The sequence below is a fragment of the Schistocerca piceifrons genome, chromosome 8 (assembly GCF_021461385.2).
Source record: "Schistocerca piceifrons isolate TAMUIC-IGC-003096 chromosome 8, iqSchPice1.1, whole genome shotgun sequence".
NCBI classification, from domain to species: Eukaryota; Metazoa; Arthropoda; class Insecta; order Orthoptera; family Acrididae; genus Schistocerca; species Schistocerca piceifrons.
The window spans coordinates 285,862,105-285,884,940 of NC_060145.1; the positions used below are offsets into that span (position 1 = coordinate 285,862,105).

At 40.1% G+C, this 22,836-nt stretch overlaps 1 non-coding gene across 1 annotated transcript; it reads left to right on the top strand.

The window, feature by feature from the left end:
* Positions 1-15,409: 15,409 nt before the first annotated feature.
* Positions 15,410-15,515, top strand: LOC124712800. Its single transcript, XR_007005617.1, has one exon. It is a non-coding gene; the product is annotated as a U6 spliceosomal RNA (small nuclear RNA).
* Positions 15,516-22,836: the final 7,321 nt, after the last annotated feature.

Here is a 22,836-nt window from a genome sequence, read left to right on the forward strand (position 1 = left end):
CCAATTATTGGATATTAAGATTAATGGAATTCAAATTCAGACAAAGGAATACAAGGGAACAACTTTTATTACATCTTAATATGAAGCAAAGTGTACTGAATGGCAGACTATCAACAAAAAAACAAAAAGGGAACATCAAAAGAAATGTTACTGTGGCACCTTCAATATCTTAGATGGAGAGATTTTAAAAGTGAAAATAACAGTCCAATTTCAACAGTGGATGATTAAAATTCTACAGCAGAAATTGCGAGTTCAAGACAAAAGATGCCAAAACAGCAGCAAATACCCAACACCACAAAGAGAGAAACCGAAAATGCATTTCACACAAAAGAAGATGAAACACCTACAACACGAGAATACCAAGCAACGGAAACAAATGGAAATGAAGAACACTGGACTGAAGTTACCCAGAGAAGAAAGAGAAGACCAATTAAGCAACAGGAGATGCTGACTGGTGCTGGACCACGAGACGCAAGTCTACAAGCTGCAGAAAAGACGGCCTGGCTCTATGTAGGATGGCTTAAGCCTGAGACAACACCGGACTCAATAAAACAATTTCTCAATAAGAAAGGAATCATAGAAAATGTGAAATGTGAAGAACTGGCAAACAACAATAATACAAAGTCTTTTAAAGTAGGCATCCCCTTTCACAACTTAGAGTTGGCGAATAAGCCTGAATTCTGGCCAGCAGGAATCACCGTCAGACACTTTCATTTTCCCTGTTTTTTTTCGAGAAAACGGAGGGGTGCCTCTTCCATAAGACACAAGAATGCAGCCCAAAAGAATGCAAAGAAGAAGGAGCAATAGGAACCTTAAAGATCCTGCTCTGGAATATAGAAGGTCTAAAAAGTGCAATCAACACAGCTCCAACAGACTTTCTGCAGGGATATGACATAGCAGTCTTAACAGAAACATTCTAAACTGAAGACTGGCAACACCCAGAATTTTACTGTACTCATCTCCACGCAAAACAAGGCGACAGAGGAAGACCCAGTGGAGGAATAACTGTGCTCATAAAACTGGAATTAACGCCAATAACTGCAACTATCAAACAAGAACATACACTCCTGACAGAAACAAGACACATTACATTAATATCAGCATACTTCCAACCGAACAAAACATGCATTGATATAATAGATGAAATAGGCCAGCTGATCACTCAGAGTAAACATAATAAACCACTAATTATTGCTGGAGACTTAAATTGCAGAATGGATGTACAAAATTACAAAGCAAAAGTAACAGTGGAAAAGTTTCAGGAAGAAGCCTTTATCATGTTAAACAATCCCAACATACCTACATATATTTTCCACAATGGCAAAAGTACAATAGACATTGCATTCATAAGGGGACTAATCAGGGGTAATATATCACCTCTCTGGACTGCAGACCACACACCACTTCGGACACATATCCCTCTGGAAATAAATATCCAAGGAGCATGGCAAAAAACGCAAGAAAAGGAGGAAGAAGCACTCTCGAGAACAATAGATGTCAGGAAAGTGGAAGCAGAATCCGATCATATAAAACAAATCAAAATGTTAATAGACAATTTGCGAGTAGAGGAAGCAACCGAAGCAATGGGAGAACCCCTAAGACAAGCCGCCAACCCCAGATACAAAAGAAGACCGAAAAAATGGTTGGACACGGAGTGTTACAGTCTAAGAAAAGATGTACTAGGAAGCCTACATCAACTAAAACAGTGCGCAGAGAACCCTATACTCCTCAGGAATTACGCCAAAAAATGAAGCATCTATAAGAAAACTCTAAAGGAAAAGAGGGGATCATTCTGGGCAAAAGAAGGAAAGACACTAGTGGAGGAAGCCTCAAAAGACCCATATATTGTGCTATACCCCAGAAAACGAGCGGAAACACAGTACATAGACATGAAAATATGAGAGACGCACTTCGACAACGTACTGAATAAGGAAGGACTAAGAGGGAGACTGGAGGGCAGAGAGGATACAATGCTGCAAACAACTGTGGATTGGATCCCATTGACCACGGAAGAGATCAAAGATGCCATTAACAGCACCAAGAGTAAAAAAGCTGCAGGCCCTGACAGACTTTATAGTGAATATCTGAAAGACACTGCCCAAATACTAACGCCAATGTGGACAAAACTCTACAATAAGTGTATAGAAACAGCCTCCATTCCGGAACAGTGGAGACAGTCAACAGTAAAAGTGCTTTATAAAGGGACAGGAGACCCCAAAGACTCTAGCAAATACAGAGGCATAGCCCTAGAAAACTTACCTTTCAAAATGTTCACAAAAATAATAACAGAAAGAATAAAGCAAATAATCGACAAACACCTCCCCGAAAGCCAAATGGGATTCAGAAAGGGAAGATCAACTCTGGCAGCAATAGCACTCCTGCTAAAGAGCATATGGGAAGCCCTTGAAGACAGAGAAAAGTTCCATGTAGTATTCATAGATTTTACAAAAGCTGTTGACTTTATAAACAGAAAATTAATGACCAAAAAACTAGAGGAAACCCTGGGAAAAAACAACATCTGGACATGAATTATAAGCACAATACTCCAATGGAACGAAGTAAGAATGTCAGACAATCTCTCCCTATCGGAGCCAATACTCCAATCAAACGGAGTACTACAGGGAGACCCAGTGAGTCCTCTGTTATTTATCCTTGCAGTGGAAGAAATTGTAAGAATACCCCAAAGGGAGAGTGTAGTCTCATATGCATATGCAGATGATATTGTAATAGGTGCAAAGAATATTGCAAAGTTACAAGAAGCGATAAACGATATGGAAGATTGGTGTGTCGAACACGGCTTCGAAATAAATGTGGCGAAAACAGAAATGATGGTACTCAGCAATGGAGGAAGAACACCTGCATCAGCTGAGATCTTCATACGAGAGAGAAAACTGAAGATTGTACCGGACTACAAGTACCTATGGGTCACAATACAAACAACTGCAAAATGTTTCACAAAACATGTAACAGAGAAAGCAATGTAAGCAATAATGGCAATACATGAAATACAATACATCAGATCCCTTAGCCTAGAGACAGCAATGGCACTATTCAGAGCCAAAATCTTCCCAATACTGACGTATGGCATAGAAATTATTAGACCACATCTTACAGTGAACAACCTAACAACACTAGAAAGAGTGAAGGTGACCCATATAAAGAAAGCAATAGGAGTGTCCCAAACAACACGATCGAGACTTGTATACCTGCTGGCGAGGGAACCCTTCCTCATTGAAGACCTTCGGACAATCCTGACGCTACCCAATAGCAACACCTTGGAAAGTCTACTTAAAATATTGAAGGAAAAAAGGGAAGACATACCTCCAGAATTTTACAGCACAGGTGCCATGATTGACCGAACATGGACAAAGGAAAACTTCGAAATGAGACACGTGATCACCAGATTGGCAGTACATAGTTTCCACCACCTTATTTGCAACAACATGTCATATCATGAACCAAACAAAATGTGTGAGTGTAAACTGTGTCACCAAATTTGCAAACGTTACCATATAGAGCTCTGTACCAAAAGGACACAAACAATAAGTGACTATGCAAATCACAATATGCGAAATTTCTAATTTATCTTATTATTTTCACTGTACATTGAATTTGTATGGCTATTTGGCTGCAATAAACATATTATTATTATTAAAATCCTACCAGAGAAATGAGATTTTATCAAACATTTTTTATTACATCTGGTGGTGAGTGTTGGTTCACAGAAAGTTCCAAGTAGAAGTTCATGCGTATCCTTGATACTGAGTATAAACTAAACAACTCATCATGTGGCTTTCTTGTCTGTCATAGTGGATTTGAATTCTTTGTGTACTGTAACAAATGCACCACCTCCACTTCTCATTAACCTTTTGACATACAGTTAGATCCACCCTAAAAACCTCACTGCTGTCAGTTTCAAGTTTTAGTCAGATTTCTGTACCTAGTATTATATGAGCTTCATTGCTTTTTAGGACTACTTTGAAATCTGGGACTCTGTTGCAAATGTGTATGCAGGTGATCACTAGTACTTTAATAATTTCATCTTACATTAATATTTCTGCGCCTCGCACAGCTATCATTACCTGGAGTGTATGGAGAGTTGCTTAAGCTACAAAACTCTTGTGTGCACTGCACACACACACACACACACACACACACACACACACAGTCAGTCACCGGGATAGCAGCCCTTGGCCCATTTTGGGGGACCCTACAGTTTTCAGCCCTAGGGCATAAGTCCAAGAAGATATAGCCTAGTTGGTCACAGAAGTTGCAAAGTCTCTGGTTCAAGTCTTCTGCGGGCTCAAAACCAGGGGGCCATAATCAATTCTAGGGACAATGCCACAAACTACGAGCTTTATTCAAACAGCATGAGCAAGTCTGGTCTTCTCAGCTGTCTCTGCTAGTTGCCACAATGATGCAAGTACGTATGACCTTGGGCTCCAGACAACAGGCATCATTTGTTCCAACATGTGTCAAATCTGTTGTTAGTTGGACCCTGGTCCCTTAGTGGCTGCTGGAACAGACTCTTCAATATGTTGAATGAGGCCTCCAGGCAAACACAGGGTGATTCCTCGCTTCCCTTGTTGCCATTTCCCTTAGGAGTATCATTATTCATTTTTAGGCATTTAATTACTTTCCTTTTTTCTAGTCATACAAATATATTCCCAGTCTCATTGAAGTCCTTTGGTGTAAAGTTACACAATGTATTGGAAGCTGATGCCTTCACTATAATGTAGTATTGTTTGTAGTTTATTAATTATGGCGAGTTACTCAAACAATCTGCATTATAAGCCTGCTTACATGGATAGCCATCTCTATTCACCGGAAGTTACTTGTTTGTGTATTCCATTGATCATAACTGAAATTTATCTTAGTCACTTTACAATTATAACACATTTTTTCAGTGAAAAATATGGCAATGTTTTGGCCGTTTTCATGACTATCTCTTACGTTAATCTCAAGCTACCTTTAACCCCATCATCAACAGTGATTTATTCTGTAATCTGTTCAATCTATGGTAATTTTAGTATTGAAGACATTATGCATGGGTATGGGCACTGATATGTTTCTGTTCCTTAGACAATATAATTAAAAATCACCAAGAATGTAAATCCTGGCCAAGGAAGCCTGCATTGTCTCTCTCTCTCTCTCTCTCTCTCTCTCACACACACATACACACACACACACACACACACACACACACACACACACACACTATTATATGGTGTAGGAGGAGCAGTCAAGCAGATACGAATTCAGTTTGTTTTCCATATTTGGGGCTAAGTTTTTCATATACTAGATTCTTGACATAACTGGTTTAGTGGTCAAGGACTTTTATGGCTGACTATCTCACACCTTTCTGTGCTACTCTAGTGCTGCACAATGGAATTGCAAATAATTTCTCCTTCAAGTATTATATGTATGGATATTTTCTGTTTTATTGGCTGCATTTCATAAGAGAATACAGGTTACTTTAATTTAGTATAGGTTCTGTAGTGATATATTGATATTCAGTCCCATTGCAGAGTTGTTTCAGTCTTACGTTTCAGACTTCATTTATTGACATGGATGTTGAATAAACCCCATGCAGATTTGCCTTTTCCAGAACAAAAAGATGGAAATTTATAGTTAGAAATGCAGGGAGGGTGGCAAAACATGAAAATCCATACAGAAGTGTAATTTCAAGAGAAAGCTTTTATATAAAATCAAAAAAAAACAACCAATAAACTTCCCTCTAGGTAAATGATTTCTTCTTATCTTGAACAATGGTAAATCCAGGATGGAATGTAACAATACTATGAAAAGAATAGTTGCTACTCACCATACAGCAGAAATGCTGAGTCACAGATAGGCACGACAAAAAGGCTGTCACAGAATAAGTTTTCGACCAACAAGGCCTTTGTCAAAAATAGACAACAGACACACACACTCACACACACAAACACTCATGCAAACACAACTCACACAGATGGTCACAGTCTCTGGCAGCTTAAGCCAGATTACTTCTCAGAGTGGAAAACTGTCACAAGGTGTTCCTCAAGGCTCAACCCATGGACCAATTTTATACCTGTTCTTTATAAATGACTTGCCTCTCAGTATAAATATTCATTCAGTCTTGTTTGCTGGTGGCAGTTCTACCATAATTGAAAGTGAACATTCTGACAATATATCACAGTGTCTCATGAATACGTAAGTAACTTGGAAACATGGTTCAGTCTAAATGGCTTAAGTCCACAGCTTGTCGTCTTGCGGTCACATTCTCGCTTCCCGAACATGGGGTCCCGGTTTTGATTCCCAGCAGGGTCAGGGATTTTCACCTGCCTCATGAAAGTGGCGAGATTGGACTGAGCAAAGGTTGGGAATTTGTACGGGTGCTTATAGCCACGCAGTTGAGCACCCCACAAACCAGACATCATTGTCAACATCTAAATGGCTTAAGGCTCAACATTTCAAAAACCCCCATGATGAGTTTTAAAACCAAACAGTCAAAAACTGAAGAAATCTGTATTACTCACAATAATAAAAAATTGGAAGAACTTCAGTCAATCAGATTCCTAGGAATAAACTTTGACAGAAATTTGAGTTGTATTTCACGTATAGAATATCTAGCAAATAAATTAAACAGCCTCACATTTGCAATGGAAATTTTAACCAGTGCCACTCACATGGACACCAGGAAAATAGCATACTATAGCTACTTTGAACCTGTTGTGAGATATTTCATAATTTTTTGGGAAAACTTGGGAAACATTACACCAATTTTAAAGTTGCCAAAAAGAAAATATTCACAAGTTGTGCACTGCACAGAAAAGGGCATCATGCCAACCATTATTTAAAGACATAAAAATATTAACTATCCCCTCTTTATACATCTTTGAGCTTATTCTTTTCCTACATAGCAGAGCTGATCTTAAAAAAAGAATATTTTGAACAGTCATACATAAAGAAAACTTTATGCTCACCTCACATCACTTAAAATTGTGTGCTCTGACTCCTCAGTATATAGCCATGAAAATTCACAAGACAATAAAAGAGTGTGACACAATGAATATGACGATAAATATTTTAAAAAGCTAGTTAACTGATTTTCTGATTGAAAGATTCTACTACTCTGTGGAAGATTTCACAAAGGATGAAGTGATACTTTGAACTAGATCCCTAAAATGGAATAAAAATTTATGATAGTTATAGTGGATGTAAATGTTGTAAGTTCAATAAATTTTAAATAAGTAAATTCTTCACCAAGTGAAACTGTAAGTGTAACAAAATTTAAAATAATCAAATTCTAACCTTGACATGTCTCCTGTACATCAGATATATGTTTTAAAATTCTGTATTTTGTGAGATGAATAAAACAAATTTCATAGTTACATTCAGCCAGCTACAATAAGCTGGTATCCATAAAATTTTGGAACTGTACAGCTTCTACATGTTCCATGAATCAGGAATATTTTTTAAGTTTCAAAATAAGATACATTTTCTCAGTGAAACTATGGCTGCATGCTGCTCTCTCTCTCTCTCTCTCTCTCTCTCTCTCTCTCTCTGTCTCTCTCTGTCCTGTATCATAGGCTCATAGGCTTCCTGCTGGTGTTAATACCCCATCAGAATACATAATCTGGAGCAAAACAGAGTGACTACAAGGGGGATATTAAAGAAAATAAATTAGTATATTATGGTTCTTATTTATGATAGATTATGCTGATAGTCAGAACTTCAGTTGTAGTTAGATAAAGTGGAAAAATCATAAGGAAAGAAAAGAAGCAACTAAATGAAAGAAAAAGTTCTGTGCAAAGTTTTGAGCATCAAATACATTTCATTTTGATGTGACATTTGTCTCATCCCTAATGACAAGAATATTAATTTCCAGAAATTAAATACAGATTGAAACACACTTATGTTCGGGAGTAAGTAATGAGCAGACTATGGGATTTACTAATGCAGAGAAAGCCGACATGCTCAGGGTATAAGTAGAATGTAGGAAGAATGCTGTTCATTCTTGTATGGTGTACATGGCAAGATATCTCAACAGATGTCAACCATCTTGGCAATTATTTATCAACCTCTTCAACCAGTTATGTGAAAGTGGTAGTGTAACACATAGACAATGTAACAGAAGGAAGCAAGTGATGACAGAATGGGGAGAAATTAATGCTCTTGCTGCTGTTGCAGTTGATCTGCACATTAGCTCCCTCACAATTGCATGAAGTCTCATGGGATAGGCAGTTGTCCTGTATATTTTCCATCAAAAGAGGTTGCGGCCCTATCACATCTGTCTCCCAAAAAAGCTGCAGGGAAATGGTTATGAGAATCACATTAACTTCTGCACATGGGTATTAAGACAGGAGACTCTATATCTTGTTTAGTGATGAAGCCACATTCACCAATCATTGCCAGGTAAGCTGCTGGAACATGAACTATTGGTCTGTTGAGAATCCCCAATGGCTTCATCAGTCAGAATGTCATGTCCATGGAGGATAAATGAGTGGTGTGGGATAATGAACCATCAGCTCATAGGCCTATTTTCATAGATGGAACACTGAACACACACAAGCATCTTGGCCTGCTAACAGACCATCTTCCATGGATGCTAGAAGATGTTTCTCTGCAGACTATAAGGTACCTGTGGCACCAACATGATGGCTGTCCAGCCCATGGATCATGAAGTACAACAGCATGGCTTCATGAATTCCCTCCAGATCATTGGACTGGATTGGATGCAGAGGACCTGTACAGTGTGTTAACTGTAAGACGGCAGAGTTGTGAGGGGAGTGTGGGGAGAGGAGGAAGCAAGCATTGGCTGGCGAAGGGAGAGGAGCCGTTGTTGGGAGGGGGGCGGGGACAAGGCATGCCTACCAGTTGCAGTGCTGGCACTACAAATTGCACGTCATGCTTACACAAAAGCAGACGAAAGGCTTGGAAGTAAAACTCGCTTTAAATGTTGTTCGTAAACGAAACTGAAATTGTCATGTACATTAAAATCTATATATATAAAAATGAATGTATGTATGTTTGTCTACTATGCGCTCACAAACCACTCATCCAATTGCAATGAAATCATTGATCATTACTTCGATTTCTCCACTTCTTTTCCTAAGTTAAAAGAGAGAGAAAGATTTATAAGAAAATGTCTTCTGCACTGCATGCATTTTTTTAAATTTGGATATGTACTGTAATATGAATGTGTTTTGAAATAATACAGTAACCAGTGGTGTTTCCATACAAATCAATATGGTAGCAAGGAAAAATGAAATATAAAGTAATTCAGACGAAATAGGGGGCTCCTTCAAAGTGATCGCGAACAAAATATCTGAAATGGAAACTCACCTTTTCTTGCGAGGCGTTTGTGGTGATTCGCCAGGATGATTCTTGGAAAACTGTTTAAATCTTCCAATGCTACGCATGCTTTGCCCTGTGTATGTAGCAGCTCTCACTGACGATTTGTAAATTGGGTGAAGCAATTTTTTCTGTTCCCTTTCCCTTTCGCAGCATTCAATCACGTGCAATATAATTTTGTGAGCATCGCTACATAATACTGGTTCTCTTCTAACCGTAGGCCTACCGGTAGGGGTTGTTGGCGACTCCCGAGATGGGCTAGCAACTGCCTCTTCACTCATTTTGATAATGTTTAGCACAATTGCACAATAAAAACATGCAGAACAGTACAGCGCAAAACAATAATGAAGCAGACGACAATGGCTACCTTGTACAACACAGTCAGCTACGTAATGTTGGCAGCAGTCGAAACTGCATGCCTACCGAAGCCTCCCGATGTTTACCAACTTCTACTGATTCAGGACTAGAGAGAGATCTGCCATCTAAAAGCTTACACACTGTACCTTGACTGCCTTGTTCCTCAGATTTGATGCCTGTAGACTTTTTACTGCGGGAAAGCTGAAAGATGCTGTCTATAAGGACATACCAAGTACACCAGGTGATATATAATGATGTATTAGTGTAGCCTGTTCAGACATATCCAATGAAATACTAGCGTGTGTGCAGCATTCGTTCTATACCAAACTGGAAGCATGCGCTGCTGCTACCAGTGGTCATTTTCAATACTCTCATTACTGGTCAGAATCGACATAACTACTGTATGCACTTGTGTTGTTCTTTACTGTGTGTCACCGCAGGCATCGTACAAGAGTCAGTGTGAATCAATGTGAGAACTTTTCAAAATATAATCTCGTAACTCAATAGGCACTGTTCATTTAAAAAAGTGTATGTGTTATAACTTCAAGTTGAACAAATATATTTCAAGGAAGACACAATACATGAAAGTCACAGATCAAGTAAACACAGTAAGACATGTGTACACTTTAACAGTCAAATCATAATTGAGTCCAAGTCTAGCGGCCGCTGGCTGGCTGGCCAGCTAGGTGGCGCTGCTGCTGCATGGTTGGCAGACAGCGCCGCATGTAGAGGACACGCGTAACTGCGCGGCGGCACTTTGAAACATCGGCAAGTCACAACACTTTTCCCCCTTTGAATATTTTGCACAGGTCTTGATGGAGGTGGCCTGTAGGTTGCTAATGTACATAGGTGTTGTTTGACTGGCCGTAAAGTCTTGAGGAGGAGGCTTCCCGTACAGACAGAAGTGTCCCCGATGATAACGGGTCAAGATGACAGGAGATGTGGGGGTTGAATCTGCTGTGGCCCCGTGCACCAATCTGCCCGTTGCGGCAAGTTCAGTTGTTATAACAGGAGACATGGGTGATGTGTCCACGTCCGTAAGAGAAGGAGGCGAGGAGAGTTGCTCCAACAGATGATGGTCATCTGGTTCCTGCATGGACATGTCTCCTGGTGGCGTCAGTTCTTGTGCTGGCACCGATATGATGGTGAGAGGGCTGTGTTGTGAGTAATGAGAGATTCCAGTATCCCGAGCGTCAGGTAGGCTGGAGGTGGTGTAGCGGCATCCAGTATTGCCGGCACATGAGGCCGAAGCTGGTCACGGTGTCAGAAGATGCAGTCAGGACTCCATTTTGGCCGCCTGCCATATCCCCGTACCCATACAAGGTCGTCGGCGGTGAACCGGCCAAGCGAAGACACCTGCGCCCGTGAGTTGGAAGGCCGCAGAAGATGAAATAGAGTGCGGGGCTGTCGGCCATGTAAGAGCTCAGCCAGGCTGTGGTCGCCCATAGGGGTGAAATGGTAAGAAGCCAGAAATTGGAGAAGCGCATCATCAGCAGCAGAAGAAGTCAGGAGTTTCCTCATCTGAGCCTTAAATGAGCGGACCAGTCGTTCAGCCTCACCGTTTGACTGTGGATGGAACGGAGGGGCCGTGACATGCATGACGCCGTGACGGGCACAAAAATCCGCAAAATCGGAAGAGGCAAATTGCGGACCATTATCAGTAACAAGAGTAGAGGGAAGGCCTTCCAAAGAGAAAATGCGAGCTAGAGCATTGGTGGTTGCGGCGGCGATAGGCGACGTGCAACGGACAATGAAAGGAAAGTTAGAGTAGGCGTCAATAACGAGAAGCCAATAAGTACCTAAAAAAGGTCCCGTGAAGTCAGCATGTATGTGCTTCCAGAGCTTCTCAGGCGAAGGCCACGGTGACAAAGATGACTTCGAGGCGGCGGCCTGTGACGCATAAGGGTTGCAGGCACCGACCATGTGTGTGATTACAGAGTCAATGCCAGGCCAGTACACACGACGGCGCGCCAGAGATTTTGTGCGAGAGACACCCCAGTGCCCTTGGTGAAGGAGGCGGAAGCCAAAGCACGCAAAGACGCAGTTACCACAACACGCGGCAAAGCATTTTCGGTGGAAAGGAGGATAACACCATCCCTAGCTGTGAGGCGATAACGGAAAGCGTAGTAGTTCCACAACAGATCAGAAGTCTTAGTGGACTGACAATCTGGCCAACCCTTCTTAATACAGCATAAAACCTGGAAGAGGGTAGGGTCAGAACCCGTAGCAGCTGCCAGCCGGTCCCCAGTGATGGGAAACCCATCCACAACCCACTGCTCGGCAACATACAGGTGGAAACACAAAAGTTTGTCCCTATCGAATGCCAGATCAGGACCCATGGGAAGGTTAGACAGTGCATCAGCATTTGCATGTTGAGCCGTCGGCCGGAAATGAATCTCATAATTGAAATGAGACAAGTAAAGAGCCCAACACTGGAGGCAGTGTGCAGCCTTGTTGGGAAGTGACGTTGATGGATGAAACAAGGAAACAAGTGGTTTGTGATCCGTAACAAGATGAAATTTGGATCCATAGAGAAAAACACCAAACTTATGAAGAGCATAAATAATGGCCAAAGCTTCTTTTTCAATTTGAGAATACTTTTTTGGGCATCTATGAGCGTTTTGGAGGCATAAGCAATGGGTTGTTCAGAACCGTGAGAAAAACGGTGCGCGAGGACTGCACCAACCCCATATTGAGAGGCATCTGTGGCAAGAACAAGATGTTGGCCAGGTCGATAAGTAGCCAGGCATGGGGCCTGTTTCAGAATAGTCTTCAATTTCTAGAAAGCCGCATCACATGACACGGACCAGTGAAAAGGCACGTTTTTATGCAACAGGCAATGCAACGGCTGAGCCACCGAAGCAGCAGATGGTAAAAACTTGTGATAGTATGCTATTTTCCCCAAGAAGGCCTGCAGTCCCTTAACAGATGTAGGGCGAGGAAGGGCATCGATCGCAGTGACAGTTTTCTGAAGCGGACGAATACCATACCGAGAGAGTTGAAACCCCAAGTACGTGATAAATGCCTGAAAATATTTTGATTTCTGAAGATTACACTTAAGACCGGCAGTCTGTAAGACATGAAAAAGTGTGCGGAGATTATGAAGATGTTCATCAGTGGTGGAGCCAGTGGCAACAATGTCATCCTGGTAATTTATACACCCAGGGACGGTGAGCAATAATTGTTCCAAGAATCGCTGAAAGAGAGCAGGGGCGCTGGCAACCCCGAATGGCAATCATTGGTATTGATAGAGGCCAAAAGGCATGTTAAGGACCAGAAACTGCCGGGAAGCAGCATCAAGAGGAAGTTGACAAGTCAATTTTAGAAAAATACTGGCCTCCAGAAAGTGTAGTGAACAATTCTCCAGGTCGAGGCATAGGGTAAGAGTCGATAAGGCACTGAGCATTTACAGTGGCTTTGAAATCACCACAGAGATGAATATCACCATTTGGCTTAGCAACAACAGTGACAGGAGAGGACCACTCACTGGAAGTGACAGGAAGCAAGGCCACTGAAGCAGTGAGATGATCCAGCTCAGCTCCCGTTTGACCTGATCATGAAGGGCCACAGGAATGGGCAGAGCCCGAAAAAACTTTGGCCGAGCAGTGGGTTTGAGCGTGATATGAGCTTCAAAGTCGTTCACACGGCCTAACCCAGGAGAAAAAAGGGAATCCAATTGAGTATAAGGAATAGCATCAGAGACGATGTTGACAGAGTCATCCATGGAGAACCCAAAAATGCGAAAGGCATCGCAACCAAAAAGATTCTCCACGTTACTATGGTCGACCACAAATATGGGAACAGTGCGAATGACAGATTTGTAAGATACCTCAGCATCAAATTGTCCCAAGAGAGAAATCTTCTTTTTATTGTAAGTCCATAATTTCCTAGTGACAGGTGACAGGATTGGAGAACCCAACTGAAGATACATCTGAGAATTGATGATAGTGGCAGCAGAACCTGTATCCACCTGCATGCGAACATCTCGACCAAGTATTTGGACAGTGAGGAATAACTTCCCTGAGAGGGAAGGAGTACAATTGACAGACAACACAGAATCAGAATCAGCGTCACAGTCATGAACATCATGTATGCGGTCGGATTTGCAAATGGATGACACATGACCCTTTTTTTTTGCATTTGTGACACACGGCCCAACGTTGTGGACAATCTTCTCACGAACGTTTCGTAAAACACCGTGGACATGAAGGAAGTTGCCATGGGTTTTGCTGCAGTTTCTTAGAGGTTTGTTTACGGTTAGGCCGAAGCTGCGCTTGGGAGCGTACTGCAGCCACGTCGGCCGGCGGGGACACGCTGCACGCTTCGTCAACATTGCACAGAGGTTGTATTTCCCCGACGTTGCCCCATGCCTCTATTTGTGCTCCAGCGGCGCGAGAAATTTCAAAAGACTGAGCGATGGATAGGACTTCATCCAGAGTCAGATTTGCCAACTGAAGGGCACGTTGCCTAACTTCTTTGTCGAGTGCCGATCAGATAATATCTTCCCGTACCATGGAATCGGTGTAGGATTCTTTGTGAACTTCAGTAACAAATTGAAACTTGCTACTGAGGCCGTGAAGTTCAGCAGCTCAAGCACGATGGGATTGATTCAGTTGTTTTTGACAACGATAAAAGGCAACACGAGAGGCTACCACATGCGTTTGCTTTTGAAAATTGACAGACAGAAGTGAGCACATTTCAGCAAAGGACAAAGATGCAGGATCTTTCAAAGGAGCCAATTGTGACAACAACCGATACATTTGAGGTGAAATCCATGAAAGGAACAGAGACTTACATGTTTGTTCATCTGTGACATGAAATGCCAAGAAGTGCTGTCGAAGACATTTTTCGTAATCAGACCAGTCTTCCGCCATCTCATCGTAAGGAGGAAAAGGAGGTAGAGACGAGAGACGCCCCGCATTTGATGCCGCGACAAAATCACGAATTGCATTTGTGAGAAGCGTTTGCTGTTCTGTGAGACCTTGCAATAGTTGGTGTAAAGTAGCCATGGAAACATGTGGGTCAACGATGGAAAAGAAAAATCACTACCTCATCGCCAATTGTTATATCTTCAAGTTGAACAAATATGTTTCAAGGAAGACGCAATACATGAAAGTCACCGATCAAGTAAACAGAGTAAGACATGTGTACACTTTAACAGTCAAATCATAACTGAGTTCAAGTCTAGCGGCCACTGGCTGGCTGGCCGCTTAGGTGGTGCTGCTGCTGCATGGCTGGCAGACAGCGCCACATGTAGAGGACGCGCGTAACTGCGCGGCGGCACTTTGAAAGATCGGCGAGTCACAGCAGTATGCTTACACAAAAAATACACTTTCTAAGCATTATTACAATCTGTTTGTTGGCTAACAATATGAGCCCCTGGCTACCAATCCATTCTGTGAGAACCGCACATCAACAGCAGTTTCCACTTCCACAATATTTGCGCCGCATGTTTTAGCTGAGTCACATTGTTTACATTCACACACTGAGAAGTAAATATTTTTGTTACATCTGAACCTATAGGGAATATGCTTTCACATAAATAAATTACACTGCTCTGATTTAAGTTTAGTGACTACTTGTAGGTGTCTTAAGTCTATATTAATTCATTGTCGATAGGATCTCGGTAGGCATTTCCACTGCCCATTACACAAGGTGGCATCAGTCTCCATACTGATGGGCATGCTGCAGTTTTTTGGCTTACCACTGGCTGTTGGTACTCGCTTCGGCGGTACATATACTAAAATTGGAACGATGTAGAGAAGATTAGCATGGCCCAGCGCAAGGATGACACGCAAAATCGTGAAGCGTTCCACATTTTTTTATTTTCCCCCTCAGGAGACACCGCCTTAACGAAACACTGTCCATGTGGGCGAGGGTGTTTGTGGGATCTAATGAAGTGGAGGGCTATGCCAGTGGTGGTGTAACTACCAGCAGGGCCTCCCAAGCCGGACAGGTCTCCATGGAGGATCCAGACAAAGTGTGTCTCACAACGTCCCGTCTAGTGTCCTGTCCTGTCCTGTCCTATCCTATTCTATCCTATTCTGTTCTGTCCCATCCTATACACTCCCTTCCTTTCCTTTTCCTCCTTGTGATTGTGTGGCAGCAGACACAGTCCCCTAATGTGAACAGCGGAAAATCGTTGTGAAGACAAGCTATCTAAGGGGTAAGGCCCTAAATAAAACCTTGGCAGGTGTCCAGGCCATGAGGTGGCAGCCCCACCAGGACACTCAGGGGCTGTGGGCTGATAACCCATACCACCAAAAAAAAAAAAACACATATCACAGAAACTAACTGGCTGTTGGGACGAATACAGGTAACCCTAGAGCACTAAACCAGTGTCGGCAAACCATTGGAGTCAGGCAATAAATAATTCCGCCATTGTTAACAACAGTGTTTGCTATGAAGGTACTGAAGAGCAGTTCTCACTCATGTGTCTGGTGAGATGGAACTTCTAACAACCCTACCACAACAAAGGTCAGCATTTTCGGGCAACAACAGCCACATTATGTGGCAGGTGTCATTAGAACACAGTTAATAAAGTCATTTCGTGTAATAATAAAAAATCTAGGCACTCATCTTTTTGTGTTTCCCACACTGGTCTCGTCATAAAATCATGGCTCAATCATTGAAAATCTAGGTGGTTATGATTCCAAGCTCGGATGCAAAGAGGCCTAGGTTTTATTCTGCTATATTCAAAAGTTTTGTAGATGCACTTCACAAACCATTCTTGAAGATTACACTTTTACTGGACAATGGTGGTGTAAAAAAATAATCAGCACTCCAAATTTAAGTTACACTTCCTTTTAATGGCAATATCACATGACACACAAATATCACTTCACAATACAAAACATACTTGAAAACATCTTCCTCACATTTTATAAGCTAACTACAAAATGCATCTTTCCAACATGACATCCAAGACTTGACCTTTTCAAGGTCCGACTCTCTAACAACTCAACAACTAACTAACTTTCGCTTACGTGCCCAAAAATCGGAGTTGCAAGTACATCAAAGATCATAGTGACAAAAGAAAGAATATATATAAGAATAATACCATTGCAATATAAACATATCGATGTATCACAAATGAAATCAAATCTGAATGTTGTCTCAGAAATATGTTAAGTAGTTAACAGAAACACAGTAGAATATTACTGGTATCGAGAGGTTCAGGTGAGGTACCATAATGGTTACGTAATTCAAGTACCATTACAAACTGCAAAGAGATACCAGCTGCAATTGTAAATTTTATGAGGATTTAGTAACCTAGGGTTAAACCAGGATTTGTTGTGTTCAGGAAAATTTCAGACCTCGCAAGAGATTGCCATGAAATATAAACTTTTTGTAATGTTAGAATGAAAATAAGTAGTCATGCTAGGAAGTGAAACCAAGGAGGAAAGTGGTAGTAATGGGAAAAGGTTTAGTATGAGAGAAGAATGAGAATGCTTATACTGGAGTGGAATCCATTGATTCATTACCGTAGCACTTGTTGGCTGAAACATTTCATCTAAAATGAATGTCCCCTGGGTTAGAAATTTAGGGAACCTAATAAGGAACCACTGAGAAATCTAGAGTACAGGCAGACATTTACGGGGTAGGGGGAACAGATGGTAGATTTTTATTTTACGACTCTGATTTTCAGGGGTGAGTGACTATGTATTAACTTAAGCATGGCGTTATATTTCAGTGGCAACCATGTGTTAGGTTGTAGAGATAATAGTTAGTTCAAGAAGCTTGTGGTTTTAGCTAGGACTAAATTCAGTGGCATAGTAGTTGTGCCAGAATATTCTCATCCAGTTATATAAATTAAAGTATTTCTTGAACTGTAGATGAACAAGTAATTAAAAGTTCCTTTAGCAAGTGTGGTCTAGTTAAAATTATTTTGCGTAGCAAAATAGTGTGTGACTCACATCACCTGGAGCACAGGGATGAGGGCAACGGACACACTCATGGACATAATGAAAACAGCAAAAGGATTGTCATGGCTTCACTACATCTTGGAATCATTCACCTCTGATATACCAGTTGTCTTGTCAAACAAAGGACAATGAAATCAAATAAAGTTGTACTACTGACATCAAAATTATGAACATTGTATGTGTAAGTACTTAATGCCATTGTTGTGTTATTTGTAACAGTCTTCTTCTTTATAGAAACAGTTTGTTGTGGCCAAACATACTCCAGCAATGCTTCCGGCAATTGGTTGCATTCCTTGACTCTATCACAAGCAAGCAATTACAATATCAACCATTATTTCCAATGTCACTGTGTCTTTAAGTACTGCCATGGAAAATGAAATTCTGTGTTTAGAAGTAGTGGCATTGATCTTTGTGTGTTGACTAGTACTTGCAAAAAATAATAATAAATGGAATGAAATTTATTAAATTTCTTTTTTAATCTTTTTACAGAGAACTGTAGGCTATCTTGCAGAATACATTACATTTTTCATTGACACCAAGTGTGTTGTGTATATTTTTCCAGTCTGTATTTTACAAATGCATATTAAAATACGAAAACCTTCTGCTTTATTTTTGAACAAATCTGAGTTCAGAATTGATATGGCCTCTGACAAAATACCCTGAAAATATTTCAAGCTTGATCAAGGTTGCATTCCTCATCAATTCCCAGTATTATTGCAGGTCTTATGGCATATTTTTTGCCCAATTCTGGAGCTGCTGGGATCTTTCTTGAATTTCAGCAGATAATGAAGAAAACATATTTCCTTTTAAATCATCTTCATGCAATAATCCAGCATCTCTAATTCCACTACCAGAAATGTCTCCTCCTAACTCGTCTTGGAGGTTCAATAGAAGTGCCAAGTTTTTACACAACTTTTTGGCATAACTTAAAGCCTCTTCTACGAATTCCAATCACTTCTCTTCCAACACCATCTGTAAGACACTTATTTTCTGAGCACATTGCTCTATGTGAAGTCTCCCTGTTCGCAAATAATTTTGGGCATCATTCACTTCATACAGCACTGGTTGCCAGAGACTCAAGAAACATAGAAATTAAAATGATTGCATCCCAACTAACAAAGTTTCTGCATCCATTCATGTGTTCAAACTTCTGTCTATTTCTGTTAGCTTCTATGGCATTGTCAAAATTACCATGTAATCATTTTGTGATGTGTTTACACTCTAGTGTGTCTCCTGAATCCTTTTCAAACAATGGGGTAGAAGCCAGTAAATCTGTTACATAGCGCTTCTTGCTGAAACATTTAATCTCCAGACTCTAGAGCACAGGTAGACATTCTGCAGGGTATGGGGAACAGCTGGTAGATTCTTTTTTCTTTTTCTTTCCAACTCTGATTTTTGAAGCTGAGTGACTATCTATTAAGTTATATTTGAGAAAATTTGGCATAAAAGTGATCAAGGTATTGCTGATCTTGACCAACTTAACTTTCTGGGTCAGCACAAAGCAATCAAGGAACTAAAGAATTATTCAAGAACTCATATTTTGAAGGTTTCAACCTGATGTTGCATCTTTCCAGAGTAGATTCAACAATCACTCTGCAGAATTTTTTAAACTAGGAAACATTTATTTATGCTACATGTGTCGATAAAACTGTAAAATTTTACAAAAATGATTTAGATAGAGAAAGACTGGTAAGCAACAGACATTGTTTTGCAACTTCTTCAGAGACAAAATGGGCAGGAAAAGAATCTAAGGGAAGTTGTGGAGTTCTTAAAAAAATGAATGGACTAGAGGACTAATTCAAAGTGTTTGTGCACTTTATTCACTTGCTTACTACAATTCCTTTGTCATCCTGTTCTAGTATGGATGAACTTTTCCTTTTGTACATCCATACATATCTTATTTAAGATCAAGAATGATGCATGATCAACTAAATCATATTGTTATTTTACATATTTACTGACATATTACCAATAAACTAGATTTAGATGATTTGTTAACTACATTTATTTTGAGGTATGCAAAGTGCAGCAGTTTTTATATTTTTCAGGTGATTTTTTAATAAAATAAATAATATTTTATGAATCCTTTTGTGTTATGTTTAGAATGGGAGATCCTTTTTTTGACAAGTACCCATTTACACAAAACATGAATTACCAGGCCTGATATGTTTTGGTTCAAAATGGCTGTAAAAAGAACTTTCTTCATAAGTTTTGGAGATTTTATTTTTCAGTGACTTATTCCCAGTGTGTATCAAAATATTCTTTGATGTTGGCCATTTCCATGCCTTATTGATGGGCTTCATGCATTTGATTAGGGCACCATTCGTCTTCTGTTTGATAATTACTCAAAAATCCTAGTATAAACTACATCTTACAAAGAGCAGCCAAGTTTTGAAATGGAATATATTTTATGGGCAACTTGAGCCCACAGTAATGTTGCATTTGATGGTTAGAAATGTGATTCAAGGTCACTTGAGCCAAAATCATATGACAAAAGAATGGGCTAAAGTAGCCCACTTTTGCACATTAGACTGACAAGTCTTTAAATTGATATGTTTATATGATTTACTTTATAAAAATATTAAATGATTATGGGTAAAAGAAATGATTTTTTTAAAATAAATCATTTATCAGCAATCCGTATCCTTTGATATTTGTGGAGATGAAAGTTCATGAGTAAATGAAACAATAATTTTATAAAAGAAGTGAAAATCTCATTCTGGAATAATTTTATAAATTTTCATTGTCATAAACAAACCATACCACAGCCTCTGATGGCCAATATATGCACTAACAAACCTATTCATACTACAGACACTGCTGCCAACTGTCAGAAAATCATAGTTCTAGCAATCTCATCAGTAACCACTGCATCTGACAATAGACTGATACTTATTTTCCTTTTTGTGCTGAAGATAACACTTAGGGCTGTGTAAATATGTACCTATGTAGTCACAATGACAAAGCAATAATTGATGTAATGACCATGCAGACGGGATTATCCAACTTGGCCATTCCCTGTTGCCCCCTACTTGTGCCACCTGAGGCCATGATCTCCCAGCATCCCCCATGCTACACTACTGCTTGCTACTCTTCATCTATGTGAGAACAGATAATGTATATTGCTTCTTGTGACCTGTTTAATCCAGGCAATCCAGTGTCTACTAATACTTCCACCAGTTTTGATCACAGCTTGCAAAACCTGTTTTAATATTTTTTTCTCGTCTATTATAATTCCAAAAAATTGGGCTGACACAAACAGCTACTTTGGTAGTGCTAATGGATGATGATAAATAATAGGGTCTTTTTCATCTTAATACGCTTTATAAAAAGAAACATTTGTCTTGGCTTTCATGATATCATTGGCACTTAATTTAAAATCTTACAAGGATACTTCTCATATTTTATATTTTTGTTATCTTCGTATTTTAATTCCATTGTTTCCAATTAAATTCCTTGACAGCTTAGCATTCAGGCTGTCAACTTGTCAAACAAAGCTATCGGCTCTTAGTTCCTCATTACTTACATTCATTAGTAACTTATCTACTCAATTACGTTTCATAAACTGGGTATATTTCACACAACATTTTTACCAGCCAACAAATCCTTTTAAAATGATTTATTGCCTGGCACAACTGGTTTTCATTTTGAAGAGAAATTACCATTTCTGGTACTCACTGGTAATTTCCACTTCAACTTTTATCACGCTGTGCTGGACAATAAATCATTTTAAAGAGATTTTTCACAAACACAAATGCCCCCATCAAAACTGGAATGTCATCCTTTTAAAAATAAATAAATTCTTAGCAATGTCTGTGCTCTCCCTAACGGTAAGTGCATACCTTCATCCTCAGCTAAACTTTTCCTTCAATCTTGTCGCACCATCCAAACATTTCCTAAATCCTACAATGTACTGATAATCCAATTCTCATAGCCACTCACTGACACTCAGCAAGAAGACACAGTACCTATCCTACTGCACATCTTTGGGTGTGTTACCACAGACATCATCTACCCTGTTGGCAGAGAACATTTACTCGTACTGCTCCAAAAAACTTATCCAAGCATCAATCCAAATTACTCTTGTAATGACTAAGATCATTACTGGGAAACCATATAAATCCAAATTAGAAGTCATCCACCAACTTACTAATTGCTTAATGATATCCTTCATGTTGCTTCCTTCCAGCAAAAGACCTTGGGCAGATACCATAACCCTTCACATCCGTGTAACCTTACTGCCTAACATTCCGTTCACAAGATCTAAAACTATTCTCTGCAGACTGATGACTACACATACTCATAGACCACACCACCAAACACCCACACATTCAGAAATCTATGAAATGCAAAGATTGCCAAACATACACTACTGTCAACTCTAAAACTGTAAACTCCCGTAAGTACTATAAAGCTTTCTATTTTCTCACTGGCCCCTTACTATTCAATCCTGGATAATAATCAACATTTTCATGAACAAAGTTTTGCATCCTACCTCTCCAACACTGTACTTCAACAATTTCTGACATCCAAACCCATTTTTATTAGTCATTTTCCCTACTTTCCATGAACTTATTGGCATCTCAGTCCCATCTGTTGCTCACAGCTCAATAATCACAGTATAAGACATCAAACAGGCATGTCTCAAAAAATGTAGTACCTAACTTGCCGAACATGGGAATTTCACTCTTTCATAATCCTCTCCTGTTCACAGTGCCATCTGGATTTCCAGTTTATAAAAATCCTGAAAGTACTGTCAGGCCCTTGAATACCATGTAATATGCCTAACTCACCCCCATCTCATCCCATGCATATTATGTGTCAACTTACAAAATCCCCACTCTGCACTACCACAGTGACTCTTTTAGGTTACAATTCCACCAAACATATAAACAACCACCCACTCATATTCATCCCTGATTTTCAATCTCTATAGTTAGGTCGCTTTTACCAGCTCATCCCTCAAACCTTGAACCAACACATTCTCCACATACTCCCCCAATGACACTTTAATCAACCTTCCCCTTCCTACGAAATGTACTTAGAGATCTGCCCATTCCTTCTACACTTAACATAACCCTCCTTTCCCTCCAAATGAGAAGGCTGATTTTCTCTACACTCCACTCCTTCCCTTACCAACAGCCTGACTCTGGGTCCTCGCCTGATAGTTCTACCTCTTTCCTGTAAAACTTCAAGAAAATCTTACTTTTATCTCAAA